Source organism: Bubalus bubalis, chromosome 9, assembly GCF_019923935.1.
Source record: "Bubalus bubalis isolate 160015118507 breed Murrah chromosome 9, NDDB_SH_1, whole genome shotgun sequence".
NCBI classification, from domain to species: Eukaryota; Metazoa; Chordata; class Mammalia; order Artiodactyla; family Bovidae; genus Bubalus; species Bubalus bubalis.
In genome coordinates this window covers 9,864,242-9,884,300 of record NC_059165.1, presented here as the reverse complement: position 1 = coordinate 9,884,300, position 20,059 = coordinate 9,864,242, and positions in this window count along the sequence as shown.

Below are 20,059 nucleotides of genomic sequence, written 5' to 3'. Positions count from 1 at the left end.
AGTACTAAGATCAGGAAGCCCTTGTGTATAGCGTCTACTAGGTACTGGCTGAAATAGTTTAGAAGTCTGAACAGAAGTTTATGGTTTTTATCTTTGCCTGAAATCGTCTCCTGGAGAAGGCAATGGCACCCCACTCCAGTACTCTGGCCTGGCAAATCCCATGGGTGGAGGAGCCTAGTGGCTGCAGTCCATGGGGTCGCTAAGAGTCGGACACGACTGAGTGACTTCACTTTCACTTTTCACTTTCATGCATTGGAGAAGGAAATGGCAAGCCACTCCAGTGTTCTTGCCTGGAGAATCCCGGGGACGGGGGAGGCTGGTGGGCTGCCGTCTATGGAGTCGCACAGAGTCGGACACGATTGAAGTGACTTAGCAGCAGTAGCAGAAATCTTCTCCTCAGACAGTATTTTCTTTGAAAAACATTTGTAAGGTAGGGAGAATGAATTGAAAGCTAGTTTTATTTCCTAATGCAGCCAAGTCCTGTCCCTCTGTATTCCCTCTAAATTCTGCTTGCACATTATAAGTTGTTCCCTGTTAAGCTTAACCTGTTATTATGTTTTATTCTATACAGTTAGGAATATCTAACAGATGTCTTAAATATCCTTTCTAAGCAGACCCCAAAAAAGTTTTAGATACTTTTTTGAGATTCCAAAATATCACAAGTGACAGTTTTGCCAGCTGTTTGTTATAGATATACACAAGCCGCCATTTTTCTAGCCTCCAATCACAATTTCCACACCAGTATTTTCAGTCTTTACTAACAGTTTTCTCACTGTTTTCCAGACTGCATGAACAATTTCCTTGTTGCTACTGCCTGCCACATGGTCCCGAAGCCAGTGTCACGTGTTTTACACTCTTATTATAGTAGTGCATTTCTGATAACACTTTTTTTGTATCAGTTAGCTTTTTTCTGCATAATAAACCATGTTAATTTTAACTAGCAAAAACCAAACATGTATTTAGCTCACAATTTTGTGGGCCATCCATTTGCAGCTAGGTGGTCCTTCTGCTGGTATTAGGTATGTTCTCTCATATATCTGCAGTCAAATGTTGGTCATTTGTAAAGTGCTGCTTTGTCAACTGATATTACCTGTAAAAGCAGGGGCCTGACTAGAACACGTATCTTTCAATATGTGTTAGGTGATCCCCAGTATAACAGCATGGAAGCATTTTTCAAGTCTCTGCTCCTTTGTCATGTTTGATATTGACCCATTAACCAAAAGACCAAAATAATCACATGACTAAAGCCAGATTCAGTTTAGGAAGGTCATTCAATTCAGTTCAGTTCAGTTGCTCAGTCGTGTCTGACTCTTTGCGACCCCATGAATTGCTGCACACTTGGCCTCCCTGTCCATCACCAACTCCTGGAGTTCACTCAGACTCACGTACATTGAGTAAGTGATGCCATCCAGCCATCTCATCCTCTGTTGTCCCCTTCTCCTCCTGCCCCCAATCCCTCCCAGCATCAGAGTCTTTTCCAATGAGTCAACTCTTCGCATGAGGTGGCCAAAGTATTGGAGTTTCAGCTTTAGCATCATTCCTTCCAAAGAAATCCCAGGGCTGATCTCCTTCAGAATGGACTGGGTGGATCTCCTTGCAGTCCAAGGGACTCTCAAGAGTCTTCTCCAACACCACAGTTCAAAAGCATCAATTCTTCGGCACTCAGCCTTCTTCACAGTCCAACTCTCACATCCATACATGACCACAGGAAAAACCATAGCGTTGACTAGACGAACCTTTGTTGGCAAAGTAATGTCTCTGCTTTTGAATATGCTATCTAGGTTGGTCATAACTTTCCTTCCAAGGAGCAAGCGCCTTTTAATTTCATGGCTGCAGTCACCATCTGCACTGATTTTGGAGCCCAAAAAAATAAAGTCTGACACTGTTTCCACTGTTTCCCCATCTATTTCCCATGAAGTGATGGGACTGGATGCCATGATCTTCATTTTCTGAATGTTGAGCTTTAAGCCAACTTTTTCACTCTCCACTTTCACTTTCATCAAGAGGCTTTTGAGTTCCTCTTCACTTTCTGCCATAAGGGTGGTGTCATCTGCCTATCTCAAACTATCGCACAGTTGCACTCATCTCACATGCTGGTAAAGTAATGCTCAAAATTCTCCAAGCCAGGCTTCAGCAATACGTGAACCGTGAACTTCCTGATATTCAAGCTGGTTTTAGAAAAGGCAAAGGAACCAGAGATCAAATTGCCAACATCTGCTAGATCATGGAAAAAGCAAGAGAATTCCAGAAAGACATCTATTTCTGCTTTATTGACTATGCCAAAGCTTTAGGCTGCGTGGATCACAATAAACTGTGGAAAATTCTGAAAGAGATGGGAATACCAGACCACCTGACCTGCCTCTTGAGAAACCTATATGCAGGTCAGGAAGCAAAAGTTAGAACTGGATATGGAACAACAGACTGGTTCGAAATAGGAAAAGGAGTACATCAAGGCTGTATATTGTCTCCCTGCTTATTTAACTTATATGCAGAGTACATCATGAGAAACCCACTAGACTGGAAGAAACACAAGCTTGAATCAAGATTGCCGGGAAAAATATCAGATAGGAAGGTCATGCAAGGTAATAATTACGGGGAAGCATAAATATTTCATAATCAACAAGAGGATATATTTGTAAACCACTTATCTGAGGTATATTTAACAAATAAAAAGTTATACCTATTGAATGTATACAACTCTATGAGTTTGCAGGCAAGTATATACCATGAAACCATTACCACTATCAAGGCAATAAACATATCCATTACCTCCCAAAATTTACTCCTACTCCCCTTTAGGCATCTGCCTACAATGTGAGAGACCCAGGTTCAGTCCCTGGGTTGGGAAGATCCCCTGGAGAAGGAAAAGGCAACCCACTCCAGTATTTTTGCCTGGAAAATCCCATGGACGGAGGAGCCTGGTAGGCTACAGTCCATGGGGTCACAAAGAGACACGACTGAGTGACTTCACTTCACCCCTTTATTATTATTATTTGTGCACATGTAATTATGATATTTGACATAAGATATACCCTCTTATAAAAATTTAAGTAAACAATATAATATTGTTAGTTATAAGCAGTATGTTGTAGAGTAGATATCAACTTACCTTGTATAATTGATATTTTGTGATGTTTGACTGTGATCTCCTAAATCTCCACTCTCTATAAACAGCTGAAATGTCCATCAATAGATGAATGGATAAAGAAAGTATGATATATATATAGATAGATAGATAGATAGATTGTTCAATAGATAGAATGTAATATTGTACATGCATGCATGCTGAATCACTTCAGTTGTGTCTGACTGCACAATCATATGGATGGTAGCCCACCAGGCTCCTCTGTCCATGGGTTTCTCCAGGCAAGAATACTGGAGTGGATTGCCATGCCCTCATCCAGGAAATCTTGCTGACCGAGGGATAGAACCAGCCTCTCTTATACCTCTTGCACTGGCACTCTAGTTCTTTACTATTAGCACCATATGGGAAGCCCAGAATGTAATATTCAGATCAGATCAGATCAGTCACTCCGTCATGTCCGACTCTTTGAGACCCCATGAATCACAGCACACCAGGCCTCCCTGTCCATCACCAACTCCCGGAGTTCACTCAGACTCACGTCCATCGAGTCAGTGATGCCATCCAGCCATCTCATCCTCTGTCATCCCCTTCTCCTCCTGCCCCCAATCCCTCCCAGCATCAGGGTCTTTTCCAATGAGTCAACTCTTCGCATGAGGTGGCCAAAGTACTGGAGTTTCAGCTTCAGCATCATTCCCTCCAAAGAAATCCCAGGGCTGATCTCCTTCAGAATGGACTGGTTGGATCTCCTTGCAGTCCAAGGGACTCTCAAGAGTCTTCTCCAACACCACAGTTCAAAAGCATCAATTCTTCGGCACTCAGCCTTCTTTACAGTCCAACTCTAACATCCATACATGACCACAGGAAAAACCATAGCCTTGACTAGACAGACCTTTATTGGCAAAGTAATGTCTCTGCTTTTGAATATGCTATCTAGGTTGGTCATAACTTTATTTCCAAGGAGTAAGTGTCTTTTAATTTCATGGCTGCAGTCACCATCTGCAGTGATTTTGGAGCCCAGAAAAATAAAGTCTGACACAGTTTCCCCATCTATTTCCCATGAAGTGATGGGACCGGATGCCATGATCTTCGTTTTCTGAATGTTGAGAGTTAAGCCAACTTTTTCACTCTCCACTTTCACTTTCATCAGGAGGCTTTTGAGTTCCTCTTCACTTTCTGCCATAAGGGTGGTGTCATCTGCATATTTGAGGTTATTGATATTTCTCCTGGAAATCTTGATTCCAGCTTGTGCTTCTTCCAGCCCAGCGTTTCTCATGATGTACTCTGCATAGAAGTTAAATAAGCAGGGTGACAATATACAGCCTAGACATACTCCTTTTCCTATTTGGAACCAGTCTGTTGTTCCATGTCCAGTTCTAACTGTTGCTCCCTGACATGCATACAAATTTCTCAAGAGGCAGATCAGGTGGTCTGGTATTCCCATCTCTTTCAGAATTTCCCACAGTTTATTGTGATCCACACAGTCAAAGGCTTTGGCATAGTCAATAAAGCAGAAATAGATGTTTTTCTGGAACTCTCTTGCTTTTTCGATGATCCAGAACATGTTGGCAATTTGATCTCTGGTTCCTCTGCCTTTTCTAAAACCAACTTGAATATCAGGAAGTTCACGGTTCACATATTGCTGAAGCCTGGCTTGGAGAATATTGAGCATTACTTTACCAGCATGTGAGATGAGTGCAATTGTGCGGTAGTTTGAGCATTCTTTGGTATTGCCTTTCTTTGGGATTGGAATGAAAACTGACCTTTTCCAGTCCTGGGCCACTGCTGAGTTTTCCAAATTTGTTGGCATATTGAATGCAGCACTTTGACAGCATCATCTTTCAGGATTTGGAATAGCTCAACTGGAATTCTATCACCTCCACTAGCTTTGTTTGTAGTGATGTTTTCTAAGGCCCACTTGACTTCACATTCCAGGATGTCTGGCTCTAGGTCAGTGATTACACCATCGTGATTATCTGGGTCATGAAGATCTTTCTATTCAGTCTTAAAAACAAAAAGGAAATCTTGCCATTTGTGACAGCATGAATGGACCCGGAAGGCATTATATTAAATGAAATAAGCTAGACACAGATATCACATACTATATGATCTCACTTATAGTCAAACTGATATAACCACATGATTCTGAGAGATTCTTTAATAGATCCTTATTAGCAATGAAAAAATTACTAGGCATGATATTAATTCCTTCAGTAGTAAAAACAATTCTTTGTAAATGTTTCATACAGTGTTTTTTATTCAGTAATCCTCATCACGGCTATGAAAACCATAGGGAAATGTAATTATGTAAATATGTATTATATATGACACCCCGGTACAGTTAAGCTATATTATGATAATGCAAAAGGAGAGCTCCAGACCTGTGATCTCTGAATGTAATTTTGAAAGGAGATTCGGACTTGGATTTACTAGCTTATCCCCTGAATTCTGACCCCAGTCCTAAAGCCATTACAGACTGTGGAAATAACATCTGTGAAGTTTCCAAGAAAGAGAAACAAAGGGATGAAATCCTTGCTTCATTCAGAGAAGCACTGGGGAGGCTTCCCCACCTTGGTTGTTTTCTTATTGTGCTAGGAGAAAATTTTAGATTGGGATTCTCCTTGTTCTCTTTTAACTGTTAACACTTTAAGATCTACATGACATGTCCTCAATAAATAGCCAGTGTGTTTTTGTTTTTGTTTTAGTATAACTTGATTTATTTACCTCTGTTTTGGCTGTGTTGGGTCTTGTTGCTGCACGGGCTTTCTCTACTTGTGGTGAGCAGAGGGCTACTCTCTAGTAACGGTGCACAGGCTTCTCACTGCCGTGGTTCCTCTGGTTTCACACATGGGCTCCACAGCACTGGCTTAAGAGCTGTGGTGTGTGGACTTCGCTGCTCTTTGGCATGTGGGATCTTCCTGGATCAGGGATTGAACCCAGGTCTCCTGCACTGGCAGGCAGATTCGTTGCCAGTGAGCCACCAGGAAAGCCTGCCAGTGTGATTTTGGAGAGTTTTTTATTCTACTGATGGTGAAAAGAGTCAAAGAGGCTTACTTGGCAATTGGACTGGTTGTCAAAAGTAGAACAGAAGTAGAGTATTAACTTCCCATTGTACTCTAGCATGTGAACAACTCTATCATCAACTGGGGGAAAAAAAAACTTTAGACTCCATTCAAATATGAAACCTAATATCCAGCACAAGAAGAATATTCAAAGTCTTAATTTCTGCTCCCTAGTAAAAGAAAGCAAACCCAACAAAGCATAAATTTTAAAAAGAAGCCATTTTAACCACTACATCAATCCCAGGTTTGGGGGATTTAATGTGGAGAAAGAGAAGGAGAAAGGGAGGAAGGGCAGCAGGGAGAAAAAGGAAAAGAGAGAAAGATTCAAAACTCCTGATGAAGGAAGGATGAACATAAAAATTTCTTTTGCAAATGGTGGTTCTTCTGCCTACAGCAATATCTTGAAATTTACATCATCTTAAATCAGTTGTTTAGCTTTGTGGCACAAAATATTAGCTGTGAAGAAATTAGCTTTCTATATTTTGTTTTGTTTTATTATAGTCATGACTGTTAGAAAACTTTCATTTCTTTGAAGCTTTTGACTACTTTATGAAATTAAAAAAGACATGTGGAACAAAATCATGTGTTGATAATGTTCGCTCCGTTTTTGAGTAGAATATTTAAAAGCTTAAACTGCATAGACTTACATAATACTTGGTGAGGGAAAAATAGACTAATATGTTAAATTCTTAAATAAGTTTAATATCTATAACCATTACCTTAAATACAGATAAACGTCAAAACTCCCTTAACCTTTTTTTCTTGTAATTGAAAAAAAAAAAGAAAATCCTGAATCTTTTTTAAAACTAGGCTATTTTTCTACATTTCTTTGGTACAGTTGGAGTATTTTTTTTTTTTTTTAAGGAAGATAATTGCTTTACAATATCGTGGACTTCCCTGGTGGCTCAGACGGTAAATTGTCTGCCTGTAATGCTGGAGACATGCTGCTGCTGCTAAGTCACTTCAGTCGTGTCCGACTCTGTGTGACCCCATAGATGTCAGCCCACCAGGCTCTCCTGCCCCTGGGATTCTCCAGGCAAGAACACTGGAGTGGGTTGCCATTTCCTTCTCCAATGCATGAAAGTGAAAAAGTGAAAGTGAAGTCGCTCAGTCGTGTCCGACTCTTAGCAACCCCATGGACTGCAGCCCACCAGGCTCCTCCATCCATGGGATTTTCCAGGCAAGAGTACTGGAAGGGGTGCCATTGCCTTCTCCAACAAATAGGTGCATCCGTACCATTTTTCGAGGTTCCATATATATGTATATATGTTAATATATGAAATTTGTGTTTCTTTTTCTGACTTACTTCACTCTGTAACAGGCTCTAGGTTCAAACACCTCCCTAGATCTGACTCAAATGTATTCCTTTTTATGGCTGAGTAATATTCCATTGTATAGTTCTTACTTTATTGATAAAAATATAAATTTTATAACTTAACTTACACTGATGCCTTTAGATGAAATACCAATTAAGAATTAATGAATGAATCTTTGACATAGTAGACTTAATCTTCAATAATGCAACAAATAGGCACTGAGTGCACAGTGACAGCACAGATGCTGAGTGATCACATAATTAAATAAGCAAAGATGCAAATAAAATAAATACAATTCTAAATATATTGGCTAGCCTACAGTTAATTGGGATATGAATTTGCTATAAATACATCAGTTTGCCTATATCTTTAAGTAGCAAATCTACTAGATGGCAACTAAACCCAAAAGGTCAGGTAAGAGTTTTTTAAATGAGTTAAGACCATGTAATACATCATGGTATTACCAAGGTGATTACTTAGACAACTTTCAATCTGATCTTTAAAACATAAAATGCTCATTTGTAAAATAACAATAATATTTAAAGGTAAATAGTAATCCTTAAAAAACAAGCATGATGCTATTGTATTCAATTTAATTTAAAATATACTTAAATGTCATCTTTTTATGTTCTAGTCTGTTTCACAGACGGTTGTTGCAAGTTTCTATTTCACTTTGAGTAAATTACTTCATTACTTTCATTACTTCAGTAAAATACTCCTTTCACTTAAGAATATTTGTCTTTAAATTTTATATGTTTTTCATTTTGCTTTTTTCATTTTAAAAATTAGTTTTAACTGTGTTACCCATTTACCCGTTTACCATTCACTCTGCCGCATATACTTTCCACAGTGCTTTGGACCTTTCAGTTCAGTTCAGTTCAGTTCAGTTCAGTCGCTCAGTCGTGTCCGACTCTTTGTGACCCCATGAATCGCAGCACGCCAGGCCTCCCTGTCCATCACCAACTCCCGGAGTTCACTCAGACTCACCTCCATCGAGTCAGTGATGCCATCCAGCCATCTCATCCTCTGTCGTCCCCTTCTCCTCCTGCCCCCAATCCCTCCCACCATCAGAGTCTTTTCCAATAAGTCAGCTCTTGGCATGAGGTGGCCAAAGTACTGGAGTTTCAGCTTCAGCATCATTCCTTCCAAAGAAACCCCAGGGCTGATCTCCTTCAGAATGGACTAGTTGGATCTCCTTGCAGTCCAAGGGACTCTCAAGAGTCTTCTCCAACACCACAGTTCAAAAGCATCAATTCTTCGGCGCTCAGCCTCATTCACAGTACAACTCTCACATCCATACATGACCAGAGGAAAAACCATAGCCTTGACTAGATGGACCTTTGTTGGCAAAGTAATGTCTCTGCTTTTGAATATGCTATCTAGGTTGGTCATAACTTTCCTTCCAAGGAATAAGAGTCTTTTAATTTCATTTTATTTATGTTGCTGAGAATCTGTATGTAATTATTTTGCATAATAATACTGGCTCAACTAACACTCCTCAATTAGTTTTGAGTGTTAAATCTCTCTTTTCTCAGCATTTATCCTCACCCAGATTAAATATGGTTTTCACTTATTGCTTTGTATATCATTATAATGCATCATAGCATTTCTTCAGATTAGAACAGTAGCTTTCTCATACTCAAACTGTGGCCCCTGAACTGAGGTAAACCATGACTAATACAATAGTTTAGAGGAATTTAACATTCTCTAGGAATATATATGGGGATATTATCATATTTAATTATAATATACTATGAAAATGAAAGTGAAAGTCACTCAGTCATATCTGACTCTTTGCAACCCCAGGGACTAGTCCATGGAATTCTACAGGCCAGGATACTGGAGTGGGTAGCCTTTCTCTTCTCCAGGGGTCTTCCCAACCCAGGGATCAAACCCAGGTCTCCCACATTGCAGGCAGATTCTTTACCAGCTGAGCCACAAGGGAAGCCCAAGAATACTGGCATGGGTAGCCTATCCCTTCTCCAGGGGATCTTCTGGACCCAGGAATCTAACCGGGGTCTCCTGCATTACAGGCGGATTCTTTACCAAGAGAGCTATCAGGGAAGCCTCATATTGTACTATATCATTTATAAAACTCCTACATTTTTTCTTGAGTCTTTGAAACTTACTACCTATTATTTCAGAGAAGGCAATGGCACCCCACTCCAATACTCTTGCCTGGAAAATCACATGGATGGAGGAGCCTGATGGGGTACAGTCCATGGGGTCGCTAAGAGTTGGACATGACTGAGTGACTTCACTGTCACTTTTCACTTACATGCATTGGATAAAGAAATGGCAACCCACTCCGGTGTTCTTGCCTGGAGAATCCCAGGGACAGAGGAGCCTGGTGGGCTGCCTTTTATGGGGTTGCACAGAGTCAGACATGACTGAAGCAACCTATTATTTACTAGTTCATGAAAGCTAATAACAAATGCAGAATTTCGTACAAAGAACCAAAAGCATAAATAACTCAGAAGAAGCCAATTGGTGCTTATATTTATAATTTTTATGAAGCATGAATATAGCTTAGTCTTATTTACCAACAGCCAGGCAATTCCTGTGGGCATGTTGGTAGTTAATTGATCAGATTTGCATGGCATTGCACATAGATCTTGTTAACTTCCAGAACATTTCACCTTAACTCATCAGACCTAAACTAGGTGCCTCATAATCATGAACTTAACTGTTTGTCCATTTCTCAAATGCCAGGAAACACCATCAGAGTGGAACTGGAGAACAAGGAGACAAAGTACCAATGCAAATCCATCACCAAACATGGGTTACTTTGAGTCCCTCAAGACAAGTATTTAACAAGCTTGCTGTAGAACCCCAGTTATGTGTATGTACTGTTATATTTTTAAAGGCATTTCATTGAAAGGGAAATGAATAATGAGCAGCTGATGCACTGACCTCTTGCTAGAATTAGTAAGTGGAGGCCACCACATCCAAGGAAGCACTGGTCATAACTTGTCATCTTATAAGCACGTTTATGTCAGCTCTAGAGTCTTTGCACTTTTTTTTAAATGCAAATTTAAATCTTTCCCAGTGGTAGAATGCCTCCAATAATGAGAATGGAAATGCAAACAGACTTTTATTTCTGTCAAATGCTAAAGGCCCAGGATTGCATCGTCGGGTGCTAAAGGTGGCACAAATGATCACTGGGCGTTTTTAAATGATATCAGCTCAGCAAAATCTCTTTAAAGTGACCATATTTACAGTATGTGTGTATTCATTTGTGTATCTATTGGAGATATTGTTTTCTTCTAGACCTAAGACAGACAATTTGACCTCATTATGAGCGATTCGGGTCAGGAAGCAACCTTAGATGTTTTGTTCAGTACATTTTACCTTGATAGGAAATTTCTGGTCTCAACTCAATTCCTAGGGAGCACAGAAGAGAGGAACTATTTCATAACAAGCTTATTTCAAGTCTGTCTTCATAATGTATCAAGTGCTCAGTGCTTCTCAACTCCAGACTCTAAGAGTCAAGAAGATGATAATTATGGTAGTCATTCCTGAGAAATTATATCAGAAAGAACATCATAGGGAACCACATCAATAATTTTAAAAAATGGACTGCAAACTATATGGCCACCATTTGGAGCTCCAACACCCAACATAGACCCCATATTATCCTGAAGGTTTTATAGAACAACAAGGTCAGGACCACAGATTAAGCTGTTGGCATTGCTAAAGTCAACAGAATCTAGAAAGGCCAAAGCCTTGCAGTGCAGGAACCCAGGTAGTAAACTCCCTTGGTGCCAGGACAGCAGTCTTACACTGTTTTTTACAGTATACCTATATTGACACCCCTGCCAATGCTTTTAAAACCATGTCATCTTAACTGTATGTTTGGCTTATTGTCAGAAGAAAAATTTAATAGAGTGAGTTTTTATTTAAAAAAGAAATCATTATTTTTATGTATCTATGGTCACATTAAAAAGCTCTTGTACAAAATGAGTAACTACTCTATTATCAAATAAAAGTGGCCAGTCATTCCATTTAACATATGATAAGAATACCTATCAAATGTGGGAAAAAAATTAGTTTCTCAGTCATGTCGGGCTCTTTGCGAGCCCATGGACTGAAGCCCACCAGACTCTTCTGTCCATTGAATTCTCCAGGCAAGAATACAGGAGTGGGTAGCTATTCCCTTTTCAGGGTACCTTCCCGACTCAGGGATCGAACCCAGGTCTTCTGCATTGCAGGCGGATTCTGAGCCACCAGGAAAACATAAGGCCTCTTCATAAACTGGGCTCTTCCTTCCCCATACCGCCGTCACTCATACTGGTCACCACCCCCCCATCACGGTCCATTCACAGCAGACCTGTTTCTGTTTCCTGAACATTTGTGATTATTTCTTACATGATTACATGTCTTCATTTTTTCATGTACTCAGAACATATTGATTTATTAGAGTAAGGAGAAGCGCAAGTGCTGGGGTTGTAAAAGTGGTAAAGTCAGAAATGGATTCACCCTCATGGAGCTTAAAGCCTAGTTGAAATGTTTTCATAACTTTGTACACATTTTTTTTTCCTTCTTCCTGGAGTAACTTCCACTCTTCTTTAATGCTTGAAAAACTCATATTTTGAGATTTAGGTCAAAAATACCTCTTCTTGAAATCTTTCTGCATTATTTTTCACTCAGAAAAATAATTTTGTCTTAGATATTGATATTAATTATTACATATGCTTCCGCTGAAGTTTTTATCCCATTGTAGAGAAAATATTTGTTTATGGACAGTTTCTATCTGCACCTGACCACAACCTCTCAAAGACAGAATTGTGGCTTATTTATGATGTACTTCGTATTTAATTGATGTTAAGGAGGTTGGCGGTTTTATTGGGATGAATAAGTGAATGAAAAAAAACGATGAATTGGTAATGAGGAAGCTTCTTTAATTTTCTTTTTGAGCAAATACCAGTCATTTATTCTGAACTTGAACATATCAGTAGGTGACTATTTCATGGCCTTGATATGGGCCGCATATTTCTGCATAATTAAAGCAGTAGGAAAAATCACAGGAAAAAAATAGATTTTATCAAATCACAACTATTGTAATTATAGTTGTCATTAGTTACCTATTACAGGGAAATAAATTACCACAGACTTTGCAGCTTAATGCAATGTACATTTGCCATCTGGTTTCGTGGTTTAGGAGTCCAGGCATAAAACATTCTCCCCTCACTCTCTGCCTCTCACAAGGCTGCCATCAAGGTGTCGTATTGCTGTGTTCTGGAGCTGATGTAGTTGCTGGCAAAATTCAATTCCACTTGGTTGTAGGATGTAAATCCCCATTTTCTTACAGACTGTCAACCAGGAAACAATCTCAGCTGCCAGATGCCACCAGCAATTCCTTCACACACGACCCTCTTAAAGGCCCTCTTGCAACATGGTGACTTACTTTTTCAGTGCCATGGGGAATTTCACTTCCATCTGCTAAGACAGTCTTACATAATGCAGTGTAATCCCATCACCTTCCTCATATTCTATTAGGAGGGGATTGTTTAAGGACATGACTTATTGAAGGTCACCTTGAGGTGTGTCCACCACAAAAAAATTTCAAAAAAGAAAATGTAGAAGTAAAAAGCACCACGTGCAAGTGTGCTCAGTAACTCAGTCGTGTCCGACTCCTTGTGACCCCGTGGACTCTAGCCCTCCAGGCTCCTCTGTCCATGGGATTCTCCAGGCAAGAATACTGGAGTGGGTTGCCATTTCCTCCTCCAGGAAAAAGCACCTCAAATACAAATAGAACACAAGTAATCATTGAAGAAGATAACCAGTATGACAAATACTCAAAATGTTTAACTTGACCTCTTTATCAATAATTAAAGAAATGTCAACCAAATCAATTATTCTGTCTTTCATTGTTTAGTCCCATGAGCCACCAGGGAAGCATTGTAGCTTCTGGTTGGATCCAGTTTCTTTCATTTTAATTCTAGTATATCAAACAATGCTACTGAAATAGATAGCAAGGTGAGAAGTACCTTCTTTATTGAAGCTGCATCTCTTTTGTCTCCTGCATTGGCAGGTGGATTCTTTACCACCAGTACCACCTGGGAAACCCTCTTGCTGAGCGAAAGTCACTCAGTCATGTCTGACTCTTTGAGACCCCATGGATGCAAAGCAAAGGTTAAAAAACATCAACATCATTTCCTGCCTCCGCCCTTGCCCTGTCAAAGCCATAACTGCTATATAGCCATAAGCAGGACGAGCACCTGGAGATTCTTCAGGTTTGTCAATTGTTTAGAGTCTATTAAGCTGCTGAACAATCTTCAAGGTTTATATAACTGATAAATATTAAAAAAGGAGCTTTTGGTCTCTAAGAAATGCAAGGTTAACATTTTTCCTGAAATTGTAAGTGTAACTTTATCTGGGCCCTACCTTTGACAGCCACAATGGCCCAGAGGAGGAAATATTATAGTTCAAGGCCTGTAGGCACGTCCCTGGCACATTGAAGTCACCATGGGTTAGGACCCCAGTGGTTATGCTTCCAAGTAAGAGAGAATCAGAAATAGACCGGCTCTAGCAGGAACTGCCAGACAGTTCAGATCACTCGGTGTCCTCATCCCAACAATCAAGTCTCAAGGATCCCGTTTGCTATGTGTTTCTAAAATCCTGCCATTTTTCCTGCTCGCTGCCAAATTGTCATCACTCAGTTCTGGAATACTGCAGCTGCCGTGTGCTGGCCTCATTTCCAATTTTGCTCACTTTCAGAATGCCAGCAATATGACCTTTATGAAGGGGAAAATCGTGTCTTTTAACCTTCAGTTGTCCTAAAGCACACAATCTGAAGTCCTTCGTGTGCCTGTGCCAATCTATTCCTTTACATAATTTTTCAATTCATCTTTCTCCATTCTCCCTTTCTTCATCATCTTTCTTATCTCCTAAATTCTGGAACCATTTGCTGTTCTTGGGATGGAAAATGCTTTTGTGCCACTAGACCTTTAGACGTATCTGCCATTCGTACGACATCATCAATATTCTTCATTCTTTATCTGGTTATCTCTTGATATTCCTTATGATCTAGCTTGGCCATGCCTTTCTCCTGACTTCCAAAAGGTCTCTCCTATCCATCCACAAATATATCAGACTGTGTGTGCCCATCACAGTTGCCTAGAGGTATTATGAATGCCAGCTGTTTTTTGTTTATTTTTTGTTTTTCACTGTGTCCTAAGAGCTCTGTGTGGGACAATACTGTTTTCCATGACTTTGCTTCTCCAACCCAGGGTTTACCAGTTTACATGTTTTTCATAAATACATGGTAAATTAAAAAAGAAAGACCAAAATATTCAGATGCCATCCCTGAAGTCTTAGCAGTCAGAAGATCACCCTGTAATTGTTCATAGAATTCTAGACCTCAGAGGGCAGAGTTGATGCCTCTTCCTGAGCAGCTCTCTGGACACTTCGTTTGACAGATTAAAAGTGGGCACTGACACTTCTTGAGTGGGCTGAGCTGCAGAGCTGGGAGGGACAAGGAAGACCCGGGGCATGTGTCAGCTAAGACGTGAGAGCTCAGTCGGTCACAGATGGCCTGGGAAGACACACGCCTATGGGCTTTTGTGTTTAGTTTTTGCCATCCATAAAATGATCGTCCTGTCTTTATGGCTATCTCCCCAGGGGAAGCCGGTAAGGGTTCATTCATTCTTTTTTTTTTTTTTTTTTTTTTTTGCAAAGCATGGATTACTATTCCTTGAATAAAGACACTCTATAAATACAAAGCATGTTTGTCATTAGTCCAGATGCCCTACCCAAGTGCAACCTATTTGCTTCTGTGCTACCAAACAGCTGCCAGCACCCACCAAGAGCATCTGGTTCCATTTCATGTTGGCAAGGGCCCCATTAGCAGTAAAACAGCTAATGCCTTTTAGATGGCCTCATGATTATAGCTTTTATTGGTACCCCAGGTAATTGAGTTAATAAATTTAATTGCCAAAGCTGACGCATCCTCCCCCTGCCTCTACTCCCCCGACTTCTTCCCCACCAGTTCCTCTTCATCTCCTCTAAAAAAAAAAAAAAATTAAAAAGGCAGAGAAACCATTAATAAGAATATGCATCTACCAGGACAGGTGACCTCACAAAACACTTCTGAATGACTTGGAAATGTCACTGAGCCCACCCCAGTTTGTTTATAGCAGCATGTGGTGCCATGACTCACAGTTACTACCCTTTTCCTTTCAAGGTAATTTATAGAACCGTCCACACTACACAGAGCAATACCCAGAGTATAGAGTGTGTATCGCCACAAAGATTTCCAAGGAAATATTTATAGTTTCAGAGAAGAATATGGGCACAGATTTCTGGATTCCTCAGCTAATAATTCATATACCACACTGTAAATCATGTTGAAATATTGCTCAATACACAATAACACCACAATGGAGAGGAGACAATTGAAAACTGAACTTTCTCTTGGGAGGCATTTTTAAGATCTTGCTGAAAGAATAACAGATCCTGAATTGCAATATGTATTTCTCTCAGGAAGACAGTCTCCTGGATGGCTCTCATTTGTTTCTCTGTTTGTTGCTCTTGGAAACTCAACAGTGTCAGTCATTGATGAATGCCATCTATCCAGAGTGTCGCTGTCCTCCCAAGTCAAATCATTCACCCCCTTCTCAAACAAAAACACTCCTCTCCTCTCTGCCTAATTAAAAGAGGTTGGCGGAGATACCAGTAATTCAAATGTTCAGCAAGACTCTATAATCGTTGCCCCCAACATCTATTATCATGATTGCTTTCATGCCTGACTCCAGCTCAGTGACCCCTTATATCCTTCTTATAATAGCCGGGCTCCTGGCTCCTATCTCATTGATCTGTGTAGTTTTATTCTAAGTACCCCAAATACTAACTCAAATCAGAGTTGAAAATGACATCCAAGAGGGTGCCAGTTAATAACTAGTTATTTCCATATATGAAGCACTTCACAAATATTATTTTTAATCATCATGTTTTGTAGGGCAGTGTTTGTCAACCAGAGGTAATTTCTAATGCTAGTTCTACTGGGCAAAGTCTGGAGAGAATTTTGGTCATCACAACTAGAGACATACTACTGGCGTCTAGTGGGGAGAGGGGCTAAGGATGCGGCCACATACCCTGCAGTGCACAGGACCGCTCGTACCACAGAGAAGTGCAGGAGTGCCAAGGCTAAGAAATCCTGCTCTAAGGCCACATCCCCATCATGGGGAAAAGGAAGCAGAAGCTCAGAAAGGTGAAAAAGCTTGCTTAGCACCCCTCAGACTGTAAACAGTGGAACATGAATTCAAATCAAGGTTTATCTAATTCCAGGGTTCACTCTCCTTCTTTCTGTACAACAATCTAGCCTCTAGGAGGATCTAGGAACCTGGACATTACAGGAAGTGTTCAGGCTGTAACTGCCAAGTCCCCAAACCACATGATATAAAAAGGATTTTTGTTCTAAAGGCCACCCACTAAAAAGCTGCATTGCTGTGATCATTGCAGAACCCTGCCACAATCTGCAGTGCAGGTGGGGTGTGTGAGTCTTCTGGCTACAAAACTCCTCTCAGGGCTGGCCCGGTCAACAGCAGTCAGAGCAGATGGATCAAACATGACTGTGTACAAAGCAATTTACGCTTTGAAAATGGCAAACATTTATTAAAAAAAACAAAGGCCAGTTACTGCTGAGAAAGTGATGCCCAAAACTAAAAACTGAAAGAGAAGAGATGCTAAGACATAGCAAGAGCCAGACAAGGACACACAGTCTCCACAAAGCTTCCTACACGTTTCTTGCAGGGAATCCTGAGGATGAGTGATTTTTATTCTCAGTATCAAAGGCCTGGAGATAAATTTGTATGTATTTTTTCTTATTTCTTAATTTTTGGCATTCTTGGGGAAAATGTGCATTGCAAAAATCTAATATTGAATGTGAAAATTAAATTACCTCTGTTTAAATTCAAATATTTGTTATATAAAGTGTGTTACCTTTTCACTTTTCAAGTTATCTTCAGTTTTTTGTTTTGTTTTGGCCACATTGCTTGGCTTATGGGATTTTTAGTTCCCCAACCAGGGATTGAACCAAGGGCCCTTGCAGCGAGTGTACCAAGTCCTGACCACTGAACTGCCAGGCAAGTCCCCTAAACCCAGGTGATTTTGTTGCTGCTGCTAAGTTGCTTCAGTCGTGTCCAACTCTGTGCGACCCCATAGACGGCAGCCCACCAGGCTCCCCTGTCCCTGGGATTCTCCAGGCAAGAACACTGGAGTGGGTTGCCATTTCCTTCTCCAATGCATGAAAGTGAAAAGTGAAAGTGAAGTCGCTCAGTCGTGTCTGACTCTTCATGACCCCATGGACTGCAGCCCACCAGGCTCCTCCATCCATGGGATTTTCCAGGCAAGAGTACTGGAATGGGTTGCCATTGCCTTCTCCAAATACTTCATATTTTCTTCAACTGATTACATAATACATTTATATAAAACAGCAAAGGTTTTCTAAGATCCTTATGCTTTTCGTTCTCTCAAAACTTGCATTCTAGAATCATTTAGCATACCTAAAGTTCATTTTTGTCTTGCATTGCTCTCCTTTAGAGTTAATATAGGTGAAAAAGTGAAAAGTGAAAGTGAAGTCGCTCAGTCATGTCTGACTCTTTGCGACCCCGTGGACTGTAGCCTACCAGGCTCCTCCATCTATGGGATTTTCCAGGCAAGAGTACTGGAGTGGGTTCCCATTTCCTTCTCCAGGGGATCTTCCCCAGTCAGGGATCGAACCCAGGTCTCCTACATTGGAGGCAGACGCTTTACCATCTGAGCCACCAGGAAAGTTAAGATAGGTAAACTCTGTTAATTCCTGTGGCTTGGGAAGATGGGAGGTGGACTGAGTGGAAGACAAGACAAAAGTCAATCCGGAGAGAGACCCAGGTTAGGAATTAAAGCGAGAGAGAGAGAAAGCAACGCACACTGCCATCGAAAATCAAGGATACGCCACAGGTGAGGTGAGGTGAAGGCAAAAGAGGACCAGAAAGCCCGTCAGATGGGGACGTGGACCCTGAGGTGGAAACTGGGAATGAAACTCTACAAAGGGGGTCGAGCCCTCTCACAGGTGGAGAAACATCCAGAAGGGGAGCAGGTGCGGGCTAGTGGCCGCCAGGCCTGGAGGAATCCTAGACGCTGCGGCTGGGAGAACAACAGTTGAGGTCGCCTTGTTCTAAACAGGAAAACAGCCCAATGTTGCTCCACCCTGCGCTAGGAATGAGTGTCAGCGGGGAGCTTGCAGTCAGATCGCCTTCATTCCAGTCCAGTGTCTGAGACAGAGGAGGAAAGATTTTCTCAAAGCTCAAGGCTTCTAAGCCACCCTCTCAGAGACCTGTGACGCCTCCTTACTCTTCATCACTACAGAATATACTGCAGTCCGGCCTTCATTTTCCTAATGGTATGCGTGCGACTGACTTGCAGCTGAGGCTGTTTTAACTAACTATAGCTACCGACCTCTTGGTTTCCACAGATTACGCTTGTGGTTTCATACCCTTTTGGAGACGAAAATGGCAACCCACTGCAGTATTCTTGCCTGGAGAATCCTGTGGACAGAGGAGCCCGGTGGGCTGCCGTCTCTGGGGTCTCACAGAGTCAGACAGGACTGAAGCGACTTAGCAGCAGCAGCAGCAGCAGCTTATACCCTTCTCTCTGCTGGCCCAGGGGTCCTCTGCTGTCACCTGCCGGCAGAAAGCAGTACTGCACCGGGACGCTCCACATTGCTGGTTAGTGCTTAGGTCTTTATGAGATCCTTGGATTTCCAACCAATTATTCCTCACCTTCAAAGCAACTAAATGTGTCACTTTCTATTGATATAATTTGTAGTCATTAATGATGGTCCTTGGCCCTTCAGTGTCCAAAGTTTCCTGATATTCTTATCCTGCCATAGTTATATTTATAGCCATCAAATCCAAAGAATTTAATATGCTATAAGTCCAAAACAGCTTCCTATGTTCTGTATAGGGCCTCCCTAGGGGCTCAGACAGTAAAGAATCTGCCTGCAATGCAGGACACCTGGGTTCAATCCCTGGGTCGGGAAGATCCCCTGGAGAAGGAAATGGCAACCTACTCCAGTATTCTTGCCTGGAGAATCCCATGGATGGAGGAGCCTGGTAGGCTATAGTCCATGCAGCTGCAAAGAGTCGGACACGACTGAGTGACTTCACTTTCTTTTGTTCATGTTCTGTACTCATAACTATAATTAAAGTGAATCTGAAAGAAACCCCCAAATATCTATCCCATATCTTCCAACAGCTCTCTGAATTTATTGGAAAACTGGTATAAATATGCCTGCTATTCTCCCACACCCATGAAGCTTACTGGCTAACAAGAAGGTAATGGGAGCAGAGAATTCCACTAGACCTGACTAGGTCATCTTCATATGAAGCTAAAATATTACTTTTGGGACGGTCGAAGTAGGGTGTTAAAGTTCCAGGAACAACAACAAAATATATATACGTGTAACTCTCTCCCTCTTTTACATGTATTTTGTTGTTGTTGTTCCTGGAACTTTAACAACCTACTTCAATGAACTCCCTCTTTTTCTTTGTGTGCACGTATACATGCATAATACACACAATAAGATATTAAAAGCAGAGCATGCATGGCTGAGGAGG